General features: G+C 43.9%; 1 protein-coding gene across 2 annotated transcripts in view; it reads left to right on the plus strand.

Annotated features, from left to right (window-relative positions):
• Positions 1–1,310: 1,310 nt before the first annotated feature.
• Positions 1,311–18,925, plus strand: part of Dgkg (diacylglycerol kinase gamma) — a 212,595-nt gene continuing 194,980 nt past the window's right edge. For both annotated transcript variants that reach the window (XM_057764140.1, XM_057764141.1), the window contains exon 1: positions 1,311–1,645. The gene's annotated coding sequence lies outside the window, so the exon portion shown is untranslated. The remainder of the gene's footprint in view (positions 1,646–18,925) is intronic.

The raw sequence follows: 18,925 nt of genomic DNA on the forward strand, positions 1-18,925 counted from the left end.
ACCTTGCGCTCTCTCTCTCTCTCTCATTGTCCTTTACCCAACTCAATTTTCCTGATCCCTCATGTTCTCCTCCCCACTCCACTTCCCCCTCTCCATTCCCCTACCACCCTCACCCCTCACCACCAATTTACTAAGAAGATCTTGTCTGCTTCCCCTTCCGGCAGGGAGGAAGGAAGGGATCCATGTATATCTCTCAGGGTTTTCAATGTTTCCTGTCTTCTCTGTGGTTGTGAACTACAGGCTGGTTATCCTTTGCTTTATGTCTGATACCCACATATGAGTGAGACCTACCGTGTTTGTCTTTCTGTGTTTGGGTTACCACACTCAGGATGGTTTTTTTCTAGTTCTATCCATTTGCCTGCAAATTTCAAGATGTCATTGCTTTTTACCAATAAGTAGTACTCCATTGTGTAAATTTACCACATTTTCTTTATCCATTCTTCAGCTGAGAGACATCTAGGTTATTTCGAGGTTCTGGCTATTAAGGATAATGCTGCTATGAGCATAGTTGAACACATGACCTTGTGGTATGGGCCTGCATCCTTTGGGTTTATGTAGATTGATGCACAATTTTTTGAGAAACCACCATACCGATTTCCAAAGTGACTGTGCAAGTTGGCACATTGTTGGTTTTTGTGTGTGTGTGCATGGGTGTGTTTTCTTGTGTGGGGATGTGTTTTGTTTGTTTCAGAAATGCTCTATTTGTCCTGTTGGAAGATAGTCCGAGATCATGCAAGGGCAAAGGGAAGAACATCACAGTTCTCATTCCTGAGACCGCATCCCTCCATCAGAGCCTGTTTCTGGCAAGCTGAATGAACCCCAACCATTCATACCTGCAGAAGAGAAATGATGATCAATCTACTGCCCCTGGCTCAGGACTGTCAGAAATGTCCTCCTGTACAGGACTGATGCTAATGGACACCAGAGACACCAAGTTCCTAGAAAACAGAGAACTTGTTGATTGATTTTTATGTTTAATTTTTTTATCTGCCTTGGTTGAAATAGGTAGGCAGCTCAGACCCCTGGGTTTCTACGCTAAGAAAAATAAACAACCAGGGCATACTGTATTTTTCCAGTAATTGTTCTCTGCCTCAAAGTCAGCCAGTTTCTTGCAGCCTCCAGCACTTCATGCATCCTCCCTGACCAAAGCGCTGTCAGTCAGGAGTGCCCTGATCATGCACACACAGGTTCCCACCGAACGATCGATATCCGTGGGTGTGCGTGTGTGTGCGCACGTGTTTATGTGTGTGCACCCGTGTGTTTGTGGGGGACGCGTGTGTCTGCGCGCGCGGGTGTGTGGCGGGGGCGGGCTCTGCGCCCGGGGGGCAGGGCTCCGCCGCGAGAGTGGCAGCTGGACTTGCGATGCTGCGAGGGACAGGGTGCAGAGCCGCAGTGCCGTAGTGGGCAGCAGAGGCAGTCTGCCCTGCTAGCAGTCGAACCCCTAAACAGAGGTGAAAGACCCCGGTGCCGCCAACCATGGAAGCCGCCTGATGTCCCCGCCCCAGAGAGGCTGCACTGAGAGGACGCCCGGGCGCACGCTTCGGTCCCCTTGTGTCTCTCGGTTCCTCTTTCCTCCCAAGTAAGGGAATAAGCAGCTAGGACGGAGCGCCCCCGGGAAGCGCGCACCCAAGTGTTGCATGGTGAGGTAAGACCGCGGCCACAAAACAGAGGTTACCAGTTTGGGGGGGATGTGGGGGAAACGCGACAGCAACTTGGAAAACCAGGGCAAAGCAAGAGTGGGTCCCGCGGCTGGGAAAGGAGCTGCAGATGAGGCCCCTGCGCCCATCCTGACAGCGCCACCTGCCACAAACCCGGGCGGGAGGGGATGCGCCAGTGGACTGTGCAGGGTGGGGGCCCCCTCCCTGTACAGTCGGTCGGGACGCGAAGGTGTGCGGGCGACAGGCGGCCTTGCTTCGGGCAGTTTGCTGAAGCAACTGGTCAAATGTCTTCCTTTCTTACGTAGACTCCAGGGTATCCAGATCGCGGCACGCGGAGCCAGTGGGCTACGGGGAGCAGGGGATGTCTTTCTGTTGCCTGGTGGCCAGAGCCCCTGATAGTTCCGCGAGGTTCTGAGACTTTGGGACACTCCAAGTTCAAAGCCTCTTGTGTCATAGGCTTAGAGAGACGCTGAAGAGAATACAGACAGCTTGGCAAATAAAGGAGGGAATATCAAGGGGAACCTAAAGCCGACCTGTTTCTTTTGGGTCACAAGACCTGTCTGTGTGTTTGTATATTAATGGGGGTGCATTTAGAATCACCTGTGGGGATGTGGGGCATTCAAAAAACTGCACCCGATCACCTCACGCTGTATCTTCTGGTGTCCCTTTTCTCGGAATTAGTGGATTAGAATTTGAGGAGGGGGCGGTGGACTTCTTGAAAGCCCTACAGGTGATTCTGAGGGTCCGCCTCCATCCCTGCCGCCGTTGCAGTGGACAGGGAAGAACCAGGCACGCGCGAGCAGTTCTGCTGTGCACTTCGGGGTAGCGCAGAGACCCCTCCCTCATCTCCAGGGAGGAGGGGGTCAGAAGGGTCTGCTAAGGAACGAGGTGATTTGTGACATTGCTGTGTGAATCCCCAGGCTCAGTAGCCCAGGCTGCTAGGTTATCTGCCAGGGCCTCATTAGCATACGATGACCTCCCTGTGGGGAGGAGGACTGAGGAGAGCTGTTTGTCAAGCTTTTGCTTCAGGGCCTGAGGACCCATCATAGATTTGGAAGTATACCAGGTCACCTCCAAACATAAGGAGGTACAGTTGTCAGACACAAGACTTCAATGTCTCCGTGCCTGAGGATTCAGTGTTTATACAGCACAGCTCCCGGAGCCACTTGCTGGAGAATTGGGTACCCTCACGGTATGAAGGACTGAAGGATGTTGGCACACGGCATAAACATCAGGAACCAAATACACACACACACCCTTTACAACTATACCCTTCTCAGTCTAGGGCTGTCCCCTCCATGGAAAAGTGCATCTTGCTTAAAGGGCTGTATTTGACAGAAACTCCACTTTGAATATAAATTTTACTGATTAAATAAGACAGCTGTAACAAAGCTAATTTCCTGTGGTGTTTCTGGTCTGATTTAAGCCCATTCCCCCCCCCACACACACACACACAGACATGCACCGTCCACTTAACATTTGACTCCATCATTCTAGGCATCATTGTTTCTGGGAGAGGTCTAGGGGTGGGAAGGAAGTAGAAAAATGCTTTTGTATGTGTGTGTCCACGTCCTCCCGTTTGTGTATACGTGTCCTGTGTCTCTTTGTGTGCACATGTCCCTGTGTGTATACTTGCCCCATGCCTGTGTGTACGTATTCCATGTTTCTGTGTGCACGTGTATGTACATGTCCCATGTCTGTGTGTGTACATATTCTATGTCTGTGTGTATATGCCCCATATCTCTGTGTGTATATGTTCCATGTCTTTCTATGTATCTATGTCCCCTTCTCTCTGTGTGTGTATATATGCCGTGTGTGTGTGTGTGTGTATGTGTGTGTGTAAGGTCCTCTATCACTTTCTACCTTATTTTTAGAGATCAGGTATCACTAAACTCAGAGCTCACTGATTCAGCTAGGCTGGCTGACCATCAAGTTTGGGAATCCTCCTATCCTATCTCAGCCTCCTTGGCACTGAACTATACACTGCCTTGCCCAGCTTTGTATATGGGTGTACATGGATGGGAACTCAGATCTCCATGCTCCTGCAGCGATCATTTTACCAATGAGCCACCTCCCTATCCCCATGATCTTCCTATTATTTTATGTAGTCTTTAGTTCGAATCAACCAAACTGTGAGGGAGAATGATAAACAGTAGGGCAGCTTGAAAGTAGAGTCTTAGAAGAAACCCCTATGACCCTCACAACAACAGGTGGCAAGGCTCCCTCAACCCCTGACCCTCGTAGGGGCCCAGCATGAGACTGCCAGTGTCTGCCAAGGCTGGTTCCAGCTCCTCCCCTGGAAGGGAAAGAGGAAGTGCTGTTTCATTGTGGGCAACATTCTTTTTAAAAAATGTATATTGAATTCTATTATAACAGTATGACAGTCCCTTAATATAACAGTAGTTCCTGCTCATTGCAGAAAATTTGGGAAGTTGAAAGTGAAAAATTATCGCCCATGGTTCCTACCACCCAGATCCCACATTTCTTAATACATTGACATATTTCTTTCTCGTCTGTCTATTTTTACTCCTTGAGATCCTACACTCCATAGAGGGCTAGCATTTGTAGGTAACCTAATAAGTGTGCTTTGCATGGTGTTAATCGTTTTATCTTCATTATGTCACTTAATCCTAGGAAATCCCTCTGAGATAGGTGTTATTATTATCAACCCCGTTTCTCTAGGATGGCAGAGTGTACAGGTGACCGACTCCAGCGGCAGAGCCACAGTGCAAACCCACGCTCCATGGCTCTGATGTGCGGTCGCTATTGTGCCTCTGGCTTTTCGTTTTTTCCTTAATTGGTCTTGTAGCGAGCATCCCCTCGCCAGCATCGTTTCCCAGCTGTGTATTATTATGCCGTTAGCTATTTAGCTTGCCTGCTCTCCTCAGCAACTACCAGTAAGTCTGGGCAAACTCTTTACCACACACATTTCCAGTTCCTTCTTTCGGGTGGATTCCCAGAAGGAGAATTACCAAGGCAAAGGCCAAAACTATTTGGAGGTTCCTTATAGGTACACAAGAAGCCACTGTTCCTTGTAAGAATAGAAGAGCTACACCGACTTACACTTCCATTTCCCTAGAGGCAGCTCTACCACAGTCTAAGTAGATAAAGCTTAGCTACACGAGAATTGTGTAGAACTTCCCAGGACAAAGGCACGTACATGAGCATCCCCGGCGTGATGGGAGAAGTCACACGTGTCATTTAATTTATGCACTCAGATAGGGATGTGGAAACTGCTTCATATCAGGCTCTTTTCACTTATTGCTGCTGTTTTCTGATACAAAGTCTTCACTAATGTAGACCAAGCTAGCCTCAGACTCCCAGCAACCCTCCTGCCTCAACTTCCAAAGTGATGGGATTACAAGCCTCTACAAAAGTGCCTAGCTTTAAAACTGTACCTAGTTCTATGTGAATAACTGGGGGCTACACAATTCTCTGGCTGGGCATCATGTGTTAACTTGGAACAAATCAAACTGTTGCATAAAAATATATAAATGTATATACTATCCCTCATCTTCACCCAGTGATTGCATTAATCTTCACCCTTATAGATATACACCACCGTCACAGCCAGATTCCCAGCAGCCACAGCTTCTTCACATTCTGGCCAGATTCACAGAGCCATTTGTTTACTTCAAGTATCAGAATCGCACAGCAAAACCATCATTACTTATAAGTATCCGAGTTAGTCTAATCAAATAACAACAACACGGCCCAGAAAAAAAAAATCCAATCAAGACAACTCCAGATGAGACCATTTTCAGGAGGTTGTAGATTGGTGAAGTGGCTCAGCAGTAGAGCCCTTGCCATGCCCATTCAATGAGGGAGACCAAGTTTAGATCACACCACCAACATGAAAAGGAAAGAGGCATGTGATGTGTGCCTATAATACCAGTGCTGGGAGAATGGAGAGAGGAGGGTCCCTGGGGCTGGTTGGCCAGCCAACCGGGCTACATCAGTGAGCTCTGGGTTCAGTGAGAGATCATGTCACAAAATATAGAGTGGAGAAAGTTTGAAGTAGAGAGATTCCAACCACACACACCTATGCATGCACATGCACACATTCATATACACACATATGTATTCATACACACATATGCACACATACACACACGCCAAGGGATTATCATCACGAAACTACCACCAAGTCAAAGAGTATGTGGCTGGCAAAGAAGAAAGACAATAAGACACCACCACCACTATCACCAGCCCACAAGAGGGCAATTTTAAAAGAAATGAATTGGCCCTGGTCATGGGTTTTCTTTAGAGCTGTTTGCCTCATACCTGCCACTACTACCAGCAACTGGGGCAGTAGCCCTATGTTGTTACACATGGAAAAATCATTGTCTGAGTCTTATCACTGAAATCAACCTCTGCAGGACTCAGCTCAGGGTCAGACAGATCCTTCTGAAATCCTCTCCCCATTGTGCGTGGAAAATGGATGCCTCCGCAGCAGAGAGCATAGACTTGTCTTGCCATGGTGAAGACATTTCTTTCACATGTCCTCACTGAGCTACAGACTCACTCAGGGCATAGCTGAACCTACGTTTTCACTACATCCCCAGCACCCGAGGTTTATACATAGGTGACATTCAATAGAATCGATTGAAATAGATGCATAGACAAGTAAGAATGTCCGGGGCGCTGTTCTGGGTGCTTTGGGCACAGTTCTCTTACATTGCATCTTCCTTCTGCTAAGTCTTGGAAATGTGCCTGAGATAGATCTGGAGTTATGTTGTCTATTTTCACATATCTCTCTCTACCCGTGCTTGTTTAAATCCCCAAAATAAAACACAATTAGAGTTTCAGCTTCACAGTCACAATGGTTGTATTTCTTGTGCTTAAGTGAGACAAGCAGCTCTCGGTGGATGCGTTGGAGATTGTAAATCTCCTTAACTGCAGAGTCCAGCATCCTAGAGTATGAACGGGATGCCTGTGTCTGTCTTGTTTCCTACCGTGTCCTCTGCACAGTGTCTGACCCACAGGAAAGAAGAGAGAAAATAGAGGAAAGGCTCTGCCTGCTCCCTGCACCCTACCGTACCCTCTCCCCTGTCACTGACGTCACTATAAGCCTGGTGTTGCTAACCCCATCTCTTGGACAAGGATGGTGAATCTCAGAATGTTTGGGTAGCTTTGCCTGTGGGTGTGCAAAGCTGGCGGGAGAGACGGACTTTTCCACACAGATCTAATGGTTCCAAAGCTCCCAAGGCTCTCTGCTTCGCCTCAGCACCGACGTGCACGGTGCTGCTGATGCGACTTGTCACCCTCCTGGTTGCCTGGGAAGCAGATAAAAGGGTAAATTTGTGGGTGTTCAAAGGGAAACCATCCATACAATTTGTAGCTGCAAATGGCATTCAAGAGTGCAAAAACTGTGCTCAGGGTGTGAGGAGGCCTCGCCTCTGGACTTAACTGGCAAAGCACTCCAGCCCGCCGCTACTCTCTGTGAGTCTCCCAAGAGCAGGATTGACTTACCTAGGATCATGGGCCCCTTCTTAAGGGCGGCCTAATTATAATTCAAAGGGAAGTGAGCACCTTCCTCGCTTCTTCAATTCTATTTCTGCTAAAAGCTTCCTGAGGCCTAATGAGATATTTATGCCATTAACACTGGCTGTGATTCCTATCCATGGAAGTAATCCAGCTTGCCTCCTGACTGACCCCTGAACTCCCCTTCTCGCCCTGTCTCCTCAGTTCCATCGTTGTCATAAGGTGGCACCTGGAAGACAAATGCAGAGACTTTGTGTTTATTCCGTGTTACGTATCATTTAGTTTGTCTTTCTCGATAGCCTGCTACGATATTTCTGACTCTGTTGTGATCCATTGTTTCTGCTGGCCTTCCCAGCAGGTTCCAGCCATCCCAAATGTGATGTTCATGACCACATCGCCCAAGTTATGAGCATAAACAATGAGCATTATAGGAGTCACTTCTCTCTATTCTCCAAGACTAGTTAGGTATGAATTCAATAATTGATCAATGTGTTTTTAGAAGAGTTATTCATCTTACTGTATCATCATTTAGCTCATATTTTCTATCTTTTCCAAGAGACTGTCAGGCAAAGCTCATCAAACACCTTGGGATGGTCCTGATTCCCTGCCACTGAAATTCCCTTAGTCTGCTGTTCAGTACCCTTGTCAAAGAAGCTACATCATTAATTTACTAATAAGCAGCCTTTGGTAAGCCTACGTTACCTCATGGAGATCACAACTTCAGTGATAATTCCAAATGCTGTTTCAGAACATTTTCTGGGATTAACATCAGCTCCTCAAGATAAGAAACTTTCAGCCAGGCAGTTGTGGTGCACACCTTTAATCCCAGCACTTGGGAGGCGAGGGCAGGTGGATCTCTGAGAGTTTGAGGCCAACCTGGTCTACAAGTCAAGTTCCAGGACAGCCAGGACTGTTACACAGAGAACCTCTGTCTTGAAAAAAAGAAAAAAGATAAGAAATATTCCAAGTCACTTTCCCAGTAAAAGAACGAACTTCTGTCTGTTCTGAAGATGATGGCGATGGCCCCCTTGCTGCATAACTCTGGATATATTCTGTTCAAGTTATGTGAACTACATGTTGCGTTAGCGCTCTAGAATGCTCTTCAGTCATAGGAGACATGTATTAATTTGTGGCATATCTAAGAGTTCCTAGTATGGTTGGAAATAAGATTGGCGAAGGAGCCAAGAGAGTGTCTAGTCCTTAGTCATCACCTCAATGAGGAGCCCAGGCCAAGAACCCAGGCTCGTGCCAGAAGTCCCAACTGCTAGAGAGACTGCTGCCGGGGAATTACAAGTTCAAGGCCGTGTTTAGTGACAAACCGAGCTAAAATAACAAATAAACAAAACAGAAAGGTGGAGCTCTCCACCTACCCAGGATGAGCCTGGCCTGGAGGTCACAGTAGAGAGGAACCACCTTCTTGTTGGTGGTTGTTTTATTCTTTACTCTTTCGGGGGGCCTGCCACCCAGCTCCCAGATAACACTGAGGTTTATTCTTTCTTATAAATGCCTGCTTGGTTTATTTCTAGCCAGCTTTTCTTAAATTATCCTGCCTACATTTTGCCTCTGAGCATTTAGTGTTCTCTTATTTCTGTATATCTTACTTTTACTCTTACTCCATGGCTGACTGGGTGGCTGGGTGGCTGGGTGGCTGGGTGGCTGGGTGGCTGGGTGGCTGGGTGGCTGGGTAGCTGGCCCCTGACATCCTCCCCTCCTTGCTCCTCTATCTCTCCTCCCAGATTTCTTCTATCTATTTTCTCTGCCTGCCAGCCCTGCCTATCCTTTCTCCTAACTCACTATTGGCCATTTAGCTCTTTATTAGACCAAACAGGTGTTTTAGACAATCAAAGTAACAGAGCTTCAGGGAGTTAAACAAATGCAACATAAAAGAATGCCACACATCTTTGCATCATTGAACCAATATTTCACAACATAAACAAATGTAACATCTTAAGCTAATATTCCACAACACCATCTCTGCTCTAACAAGTGCTTCTCCAGAGTGGAATTCCTTCTTCTTGCCTTCTCTTCTGAAGGTTTTGACTCATGTAAAAAAAAAAAAAAATCCACTTCTCCTTTAATAATTGACCTCCTAAGTGATCAATATCCCAATGAAAATGAAAGGTGCTTTTCCTTGATCACAGTGTGAAAGAAGAGAGCATTAAAAAAACTTTGAAAATTCTTTCTCTTCTTCCTTCCTTCCTTCTTTTTTTCTTTCTTTCTTTCTTTCGTCCACAAGGGTTACATAGCTCAGGCATGTCTCAAACTCACCATCTCTCTGCCTCAGCCTCTGAAGAAGTACTGAGATTACAAGTGTGGTCCAAGGCGAGAAAGAATATAAGAGAGAAGAGGTTTAAGTAAAATATTATCTTAATAATCAATAATAAACATTCTTTGCATACTTAGAAAAGCAGCAATGTGTTTATAGCCATAATCTCTCCTGATTCCAGTCACAGGCCTGTGAGTCAGGCACTGTGGACCTCTGCAGCTCATCTCACCAGTGTGATCACTGAAGCAGGGGCTGTGAGCAAGAAAAGGTTAAAAGAGGAAACCCCGATGGCCACCAAACAGCTAATAAAGCCAGATCTGCCCTCCCAGTCGGCTATTCAAGCCTTACCCTCCTTTCCATATGGTCTGCATGGTGGAGATGGCTTTGCATACACAGGAACTGGCTTTTCACTTTCTTTATGATCCATCTGATGTGGAAGCCCTAAGCAGCAAGGGTTCAGCAAACCACTTTGATCTTCAGGTCCTGCGGTGCAGAATGTTTTCATTGCCGACTGTATTTCTGTACCTCTCCTCTCTGGGACAACAGCCACTGTAGACCCACCTTTAATTAACTGAGCTGAAAAAATATCTCTGCATCTTCTACGGAGCCAGGTGCTCTTTCCAGGATCTTTGAGGGCCAAGGTGGGTATTGCTATCCAGACCACCCCATCCTAAAGCTTTATCAGCAAGGATGCCCATGAGCCTTAAAACCTGCCCCCAGGACATCACTGGTAGAAGTGCCTTTTGTTTCCTTTTCTAGTGCCAGCATGCCTGCCTGATTCTCATAGTCTCCAGGTGGTGTTTCTTTACTAGAAAGCCAACAGCGCTGCACCCTGTATCTGAGAAAGTCCTGCTCTGCCCGAACCCCTAAATCATGCAAGTCCCATCGAGTGCATTCCTGTACAGACTCTCAGTCATGAAACCAAATGTGCACTGAGCACCCACTGTGGGCTCCACACAGGACCGGTTTCCGAGGGAAATGTTTTCCATCAATTGTGTGAACAGAGCCAAAACCAGACAGTGCTGATCTTTGATGAAAGTCAGAAGCAACTCCACAAGCTGAGAAGTTAGTAGATGGAGGGAGCCAGGTGATAATCTAGAGAGCTTGAGCCACAGTTGTCAACAAAGGAGAGGGAACAGAATAAGCAAAGGCTCAGAGGCGAATCCGGCAATCGAGTTCAGAGTTGCTAAAGCAAAAACTGTGTGTCAGGAAGTGAAAAGAGGCAAGGCTGGAAATGTGATCAGCCAACCCATAGAGGGTCATGTCTGCCCCAGTAAAGCATACAGTTTTTTATACAGAAGGGAAGGACAATGAAATTTTTTAAGTGGGGAATGATATGGCCATATTGAAATGATAAAACAATCCCTTGGGCTGCCGTGTGGCATGAAGAGAAGAGGGAAACAGAGCTTCCCCCAGGAGGCTTTGAAGAGAAACTGGGGTAGCATGAGGGCTGAACAAGTGGTGGCAGGAATGAAGGGAAGGACGGACACGGAAGGGAATGAAAATGTCAGCGAGGGGCAGGGAGCAGGGGAAGCAGGAGCAGAGGGTCACTCCTGGGCTTCTCTCTCTGTGCCTGGGAGAATAATGGCTTCGTGAATAAGAGAACTAGGAAACACTAGCAGAATGTGTGCAGTGGTGCATTCAGCTTGTTAAACTTGAGGTGTCAGTGAGGGGTGCAGATGGGAATGGCACTATAGCCATTTGTAGACTGAAGATCCTGCAAGGATCACATCTCAGCCCTTTGGCTGAGCTTTGTGTACCATGGAAGCCCAAATGGGGAACACTACAGAAAGCTTAAACTGAACACAAAGCTTACAAGATGCATGGAGGCATAGGAATGGGGGCTGCAGTGGACACACCGAAGTCACAATATAGGCATTCTCAGTACAGGAAAGGAGGAATGGAAGGCAAGATGCAGAAATATGCCAAAGTTAAAAGAGTTCATGGCATGTTTGGGGGAAGATGAAGCTCATACTGGTAAAAAGTTATCATTATAAAAAAAGCAGAGATATTGTTACAAAATGAGAAAAGCAATATTTGATTTTCAAAGAGACAAGGGGCAAGTACCAGGCGCTCTATACCATGAACCATCAGAAGGATGCTTCTAATTCTAGAACATTGATGGAAGAATTCCACAAGCAGGAAGAGGGAGAGGAGGTGCTCAGAAAGTGGACCGCTGATATCTTGTAGTGATAAAAGTCATTTACTCAAAATGATCTGGCCAATCAAGAACTGAAAATTGAGAATGGAAATTATGTTCTGTGAAAGACACAAAGCCACTGTGGAGTGCACCCTGTGATCTCAGCACTCTACCTCAAAAAAAATAGTAAAAAAGAAATAAGCTGGGTGGCAGTGGCACACACCTTTAATCCCAGCACTCCAGAGGCATAGGTAGGTGGATCTCTGTGTGTTCAAGGTCAGCCTAGTGTACAGAGTTCCAGGACAGCCAGGGCTACACAGGGGAAACCCTGTCATGAAAAATTAATAATACTAATAATAATGCCTTAGTAGGTGGCTCAGTCAGTAAAGCTTACTGCAAAAACATAAGTACCCCAGTTTGATTCCCCAGGACCATTGTCAAAAAGCCTGTTCTGAATTGGGGAGATAGCTCTGCGAATGAAGTTTGCTGTCCTGCAAAGGTGGGGGGGTCAGTGTTTAGACTACTCTCCCTCTATTTCTCTGTTCGTATTTCCCACCTGGCTTTACTCTGCTAAGCCATTGGCCAAAACAGCTTTATTTATTAACCAATAAAAGCAACACATATACAGAAGGACATCCCACATCATTTCTTTTTTTCTTTCCAAAAAAAAGAGAAGTTTTACTTTTAACATATTAAAATTACATCCACAAAACAGCTATTGAGCAAGAATTATAGTTACAATATTTAATCTATTTACATTTGTCAAATTAAGGAAAATACTCTATTATTTATTCTATCTTTGTGAGTCTAAAGTTTTATATCTAATTTATCTTTTATTTTAACTAAGGAAAACTATAATTATAACTATCTAATCTTCTGCTCCATTAAAGACCACAGAAGGGTATAATATTACCTAAGTAAACAGGAAGTGCATTGTAAGCAACTTCCAAAACTCTAGAAATGACAGAGACATCTTGCTGCCTGGACAGTCACCCAAAGTTCTTCTGTAACGTTGGGGCATCCATCTTCAGCCTACAGGCCCATAGTCTCTGGCAGACTTTTTTTAGGAAGCAGGAAATTTGAAAGACTGCTTCATCTATACTGGCAGTTTATCAGTCACTTTCTTCTGGGTTCTTCAGGATGTCTGATAGACTCTTTCATAAAACAGGAGCCCTGAAGGACTGTCTAACCTTCTTTATGTAAGTTCAGCAGTCATTCTTTCTGTGGGTCCTGCATGTCCAGTTCATACAGCATACCGTCAAGCAATCCAGGCATGAGCAATTTCTTGCCCAAATGGCTAGCAAACTCTGTAAGGAGCTTCTTCAGTGCTCATCATCCTCTTGAAGTAGATTGGTGCTGTCAGGAGCAGACATATCTCACTGTCAAGAAAAGTCTAAGTTCTTAAAATATTTTAAATGCCATATTCTGTAGGTTTTTAAAGTGTTTGAAGATTAACTATCAATCTGAAATGTATCTCTGCATATCTAGAAAACCTAACATTGACTATTACAGATGACTATCCATAATTTTTAACTACCATAACATTTTTAAATGAGCTGTATAAACATAATACCTTAAACAAGAGTAGAAATATACATGTAACAAAACTGACCTTAAATTTGCGTCAATAAACCAAAGTCTATGCCAATGTATTCATTTCTATATCATGTCCCCTTTCAAATGAAAACAAACATTTATAAACAATCATTTTGGGAATTTGGGCATTGCTTTCTCTAAACTGCTTCCTGCTGTTTGTTGGGTGAAGTATTTGTAGGGTTCATGGAGACCTTTTGGGGATTCTTGGTCCATCAAACCACATCAGCCTGGAAGGAATTCACAGGTTCCCATCCTCTGTGGAAACAAAAGCAGAACCTCTTTTCCAAAGTAACAAATCCTTAGACTCAAATTTTGAAGTCAAGATACCTTTAAAAATATACGTTGGTTTAGCTTAGCAACCTGTACAATGAAATGTCTCTCTGCACTTAGCCCATTCACAGTCAAAAAATTCAAGCACAATAACATACATAATCTGTACTCTTTGTGTATTTTCCATCTTTATGTGGCCTTTTTTTTACTTTATTACTTTTTGATATTTATTTTATTATCTTTACTCATTTAATACTCTTTCTTCTCTCTCTCTAAAGCCCATGTACATTTATCCAATACTGTGACCCATTCAGAGGTCTTTTTCATCTGAATCTGTCTTATTGCATATCTGTAATCATTTTCTGACCAGGAGCACTTCTTAAAATGCTAAGTAATCTGGCTAGGACTAGAGCAGTCACTTTGGTTGTTCCTTTCACCCTGCTCAACTTTCCAGCATGACAGACGTCCATTTAATGCCAATTCTGGGAGCCATTTCTTAAAGAAGCTATGCAGTTTTTGCTGCTAATGCTGAGTCAGGAAGCCTTCTCTTAAAGAAGCCATATCACCGCTTGCTGCCAGAAAACAGAGCCAATTTGGGAAAAAAAATGTGGTTACCAAGATACTCCTATTGACTACCATTTTTGTGGGTCTAGAAGCCCTTTTGTAATGCTTTCTTAGGCTTTATGTGATTGTATATTGCCAAACACTGGGTGCTGTTTTGTAACCAGAGACTGCGCTTACGTTTCCCAGCTGCCTGACTCGAATAACCACACAGAAACTATATTAATTGTAACATTCTTTGACCAATGTCTCAAGTGTATTTCTAACTAGCTCTTGCATCTTTGAAAACTCATTTCTATTAATCTGTGGATTGCCACTAGGCTGTGCTTCCCAGTGTCATCATGTTACTCTTTTGACAGCTACATGGTGTCTCCCTGACTCCATCTACTCTCTCTATATATATCTCTGCTTAGATTTCCCACCTGCCTTTACTCTGCTAAGCCATTGGCCAAAACAGCTTTACTCATTAGTCAATAAAAGCAACACATATACAGAAGGACATCCCACATCAGATGCTGGTCAGTGGGTACCAAGTCAAAGATAGGAACAAGTTCTGTGATGGCACTCTAGGGGACTGCATACAGGTAATTTAGGAACTGCATAGAGGTAAGGTAGAGGACTATATGTAGGCACCATATGAACTATACATAGACATCTTAGGGAACTGTTTACAGTATAGGTACTGTAGGGTACTGTATAGGTACTGAAAGAGACTGTGGTGGTTTGAAGGAGAATGACCCCACAGGTTCATACATTTGCATGCTGGGTCCCCAGTTGAAGAACTGTTTGGAAGGATTAGGGTGTGCGGCCTTTTTGGAGAAGGTGGGTCACTGGGAGTACGCTAACTTTGAAATTGCCGGACCTAGTGTCTCTCTCTGCCTACTGCCTGAGGATCAGGAAGCAAAGCTCAGCTACTTCAGTATATCTATCTATGTGCTACCATTCATCCCACCATGATGATATGGGGGTAACCCTCTGAAACTGTAAGCAAGACCCTAATTAAATGTTTTCTTTTATAAACGTTACCTTAGTCATGATGTCTCTTCATAGTAGAATAGTGACCAAGACAAAAACTATGTATAGGGACTGCATATAGGGAGTGTAGGGGTCTGTATATAGGGACTGTAAAGAAGTATATATAGGGACTGTATGTGAACACTATAGGGTACCATTTTTTATAGGCATTGTGGGGAATTGTATATAATCTTATAGGCTGTATGTTTTAGAAAGTTAAAGGAAAGGATTCTGAACACTTTTGCCATAAAGAAATAAGAAATTTTTGAGAAGGTAAATGTTTGATTTAAATGTTTGGTTTACAACGCATGCGTTACTGAAATACTATATATAAACTTTATGGTTTATGTATCAATTAAAACTAATTCTAAAGTCCAGGCTACTTAATATAAGAACTAAATTTCTCATTTTGTAATGTGGAAAGTCATAATTTTTTATTGTTGACATAGAGATATAGGCATGAATATATTTTGAATAGGAGTAGGTCAATATAAAACTAGATATCCTATTTTTAATCTCAAAATTAGAAGGTAGAGCTGGAATCGTATAGTCAAGATTAAAAGCTAAATAAAAAAATGGAAAGGAGGCATAAAAATAGAAGCATAAGATAAGATGATAGAAATGAGGTCAAACATGCACACTATCACATTAAGGGTGACTGGTTTTATTATTTCTCTTAAAAGACACAGAACTATAGTTTGGGGTATATTCCAGTTCTAAATATATTACGTTTTACACAAAATGGGACAGAACAGGTAAAGTAGAGAAAAAAACATAGGTATACTAAGAAAATACAAAAAAAGAATGTTATTCATATTAAGCAAAATAGAATTTATATGGAAAACATGACTAAAATAATTTATTAGAAATATCACATTTATGAATATTTTTATACCAAATAGCAAGTATGAAAGCATATTAAATAATTTGGCCAAACACAGTTGGAGAGGGACATCATGTCCATTGTCAGTCAGACCTCAACAAATCAAGTGATCAAAATAAACGATCACATAAGGAATTTTAAGGATCCAGGCAACGTGATGAGATGAATACAAGTGGGATTTACATTTAAATGAACATGTGTAGTTATTAAAATGGCTATGGAATGCTAAGATATTTTTACCTCCCCACAGGGAAGATTAAGCATTCTGAAAAGTAGACTCTTTCTGGGGCTGAGAGGAAAGTAACGCTGAAATGCGATCCTCCAGGGTGACATGCTCTGGGAAGGCAGCCTGGGGATGGGCCTTGCGCAGTTCTTGGCCACTCTTAAGTTGGCTCGCAGAGGGAATGAGTCCTGACACCTCCTTCAAGAATGAGCGAAAGCTAGACACAAGAGCTAAGGAAAATGCAAAATGGGGTTAGAGAGAGAGAATAGCACAGAGAATGCAAATGTGGTAATCCAGCTGGGACTGCTTTAGAGACTAGAATTCTAATGGGGCGGAGGCGTGGCAAGAAGGCATGACGTCTGCCAATGGGAAGAGATGGAAGGGTTGAAAAGGCAGCCTGCTGTGCAGAGAAGTGGATGCAGTACAGAAGGGACTCCAAGGAAAGCAGAGCTGCTGAAGGATGAAACCATCAGCCCATTGTGGAAGTATTGTATAAAGGCTGGGCAACCACTGCAGAAGCCAGCTTAGACTGTGCCCAGACCACGACCGCATTCGGCTTTAAAACTATGAACTAAAGAAAATGCATGCATTGTAACAAGAAATTTTGAAACAACAAACATGAGAGTATAACTTTTTTTTTTTTTTTTTTTTTGAGACAGGGTTTCTCTGTGTAGCTGTGAAGCCTATCTTGGAACTCGCTCTGTAGACTAGGCTGACCTTGAACTCACAAAGATCTGACTGCCTCTGCCTCCCGAGTTCTGGGGTTAAAGGTGTGCACCACCACCGCCCAGCTGAGAGCAAATTTTTTAAGGTTTTGAAGTGTTTGTTGCTTCTGCTGTGCTGAGGCTCAAAGCCAGGGCTTTGCACATGCTGCCATAGATGAGAATTCTACCAAGCTCACCCTCTCATCTGTGCTAAAGCCAGAAGCCTCTGGGTCAGGACGAAAGGGTTGGGGCAATGAAAACAAAATGTTCTGAATTCCTGAGTTATGAATCATTTTATTCTTGACACTTAATATAGAAAATGATAGCTGCAAAACACATTTTAATATTGAAAACCATTTATTTATGTATTGGGGTAGGGCACATGCCACGGTGCACATGGACGTCAGAAGGTGACGTATGAGAGATTCTCTCCTTCCAGAATGTAGGTCCCAGGGATGGAATTTGGGGTGTCAAATTCAGGAGCAAGAGCCCTTCACCACCTGTGAGAACCTGTGCTAGGACTTTGCCCAAAATTTCACTTTCCAAACCAATGGTCTGAAAAAGCATATTCCATGCTTATAAAAAAATAAGAGACATTGAAAGGAGGCACTCAAAATAATAATAGTAATAATGAGAAAAATCAGCTCAATTTTAATAATCTTACTTTATTTGCTAAAAGCAGCATGTTAGTGTGTGCGTGCATGTGCCTAAGACAGGCTCTCTCACCATTCAGGTTAAAATTAACATCATGTCCATGGTATTTACATATAATTTTGTGGGATTTATCTAATTCCACACCAAAAATAAAATAAAGATGACATTTTCTCAGCTTTAGTCTGCCAGATTTTTGTTGTTGTTTTGCGAAATGGCCTACATTGTTGAGGGGTTCCCATAGGTCATCTTTACCGCAATCAGTAGATTACCACTAACTCCCTCAATTTTCAGTTTGTGGTGGTGTTTTTATTCAGAGTTGTTGGGTCATTTTATGCTATATTTTATGGAACAACTTTCCGATATAAGCTTGTAGCCCCTGCCTACATAGTCCCTGGTTGTGTGTCTTCATCCTTCCTTTTCAGAATGAAGCCACATACTACTCTTGTGATTGTTTTTTTCAAGAACTATTTCCTAACCCTCGGCATTGGGAAGGGTTTAATGCTTCCCCATTTTGGAGAACTTCAATCTGATTTCCTTCCAGGATCTTACAGTCAATCCATCTTTGTATCAACAACAAGAAGTCTCCTAGATCTAGAGTTCTGCTGTCTATTAGAACCCGGCTTCTTCTCTGGGTCACCATGGTGTGAGGGGAATAGATTCTTTCTCCACATCTGTCTACACTGTTTCCTAGTGCTGGTTCACCCTGCTGGTCCCAAGGCAGGAGGAGTTCATCCTCTTAGACTTCTGTTGTCCACATCGACAGAGGCAAGGAAGGATGGAAGAGATGCCTACCTTCTGACAGAATAAAAAATCTGTTGATGTTGACATCACTACCCTAACTTCCCATGTACCAGAAGAGGTGTGGTGAGAAAAGCACCCTGCAGTTCCTCGTTGTGGCAATGTGGGCTGTAGAAAATGCCCAATGTGGTGTCACTCATGTTCCTCAACTCATTCTGCTCACTCACGAGATGTACTCGGGAGTTCCATCCCTGGGTTCACAAATTCCAACCACAATATAATTTGGGTCCAAAACTGTGTTGCCATGTAGACAAATGAATAGTCCCTAGTGCTCTTTGTAATTATGCAAACTCTTTGTGGGGCGGGGGGGAGAGCAGGCATCACCCATCTCACTTGTGTAACCTGTAGTTCTCGACAATGGGCAGATTTACTGTGCCCCCTCTCTCTGATGTCTTCCTCTGTAGCCTACATTAGCCTCTAGGCAAATATATAGCCCATGCCCATGCAAGTCCTTCCTGTGATTCCAGTTCAACTCACACTTCCAGCAAGTGGTGACAGCCAAGGACCACCAGCCCATTAGCAGGGTAACTTGCCACCTTGCCCCAGAACCCCAAACATCTTCAGAACGAATGGATGAAAACTCCATCCTATCTTCAAACCCTCCAGTATCTGTGGATGGTGAAGGCCTCGGACACTTGAAAAGGAACCAGATACAAACTGACAGTCAACTTGCT

This window comes from Chionomys nivalis, chromosome 3, assembly GCF_950005125.1.
Source record: "Chionomys nivalis chromosome 3, mChiNiv1.1, whole genome shotgun sequence".
NCBI classification, from domain to species: Eukaryota; Metazoa; Chordata; class Mammalia; order Rodentia; family Cricetidae; genus Chionomys; species Chionomys nivalis.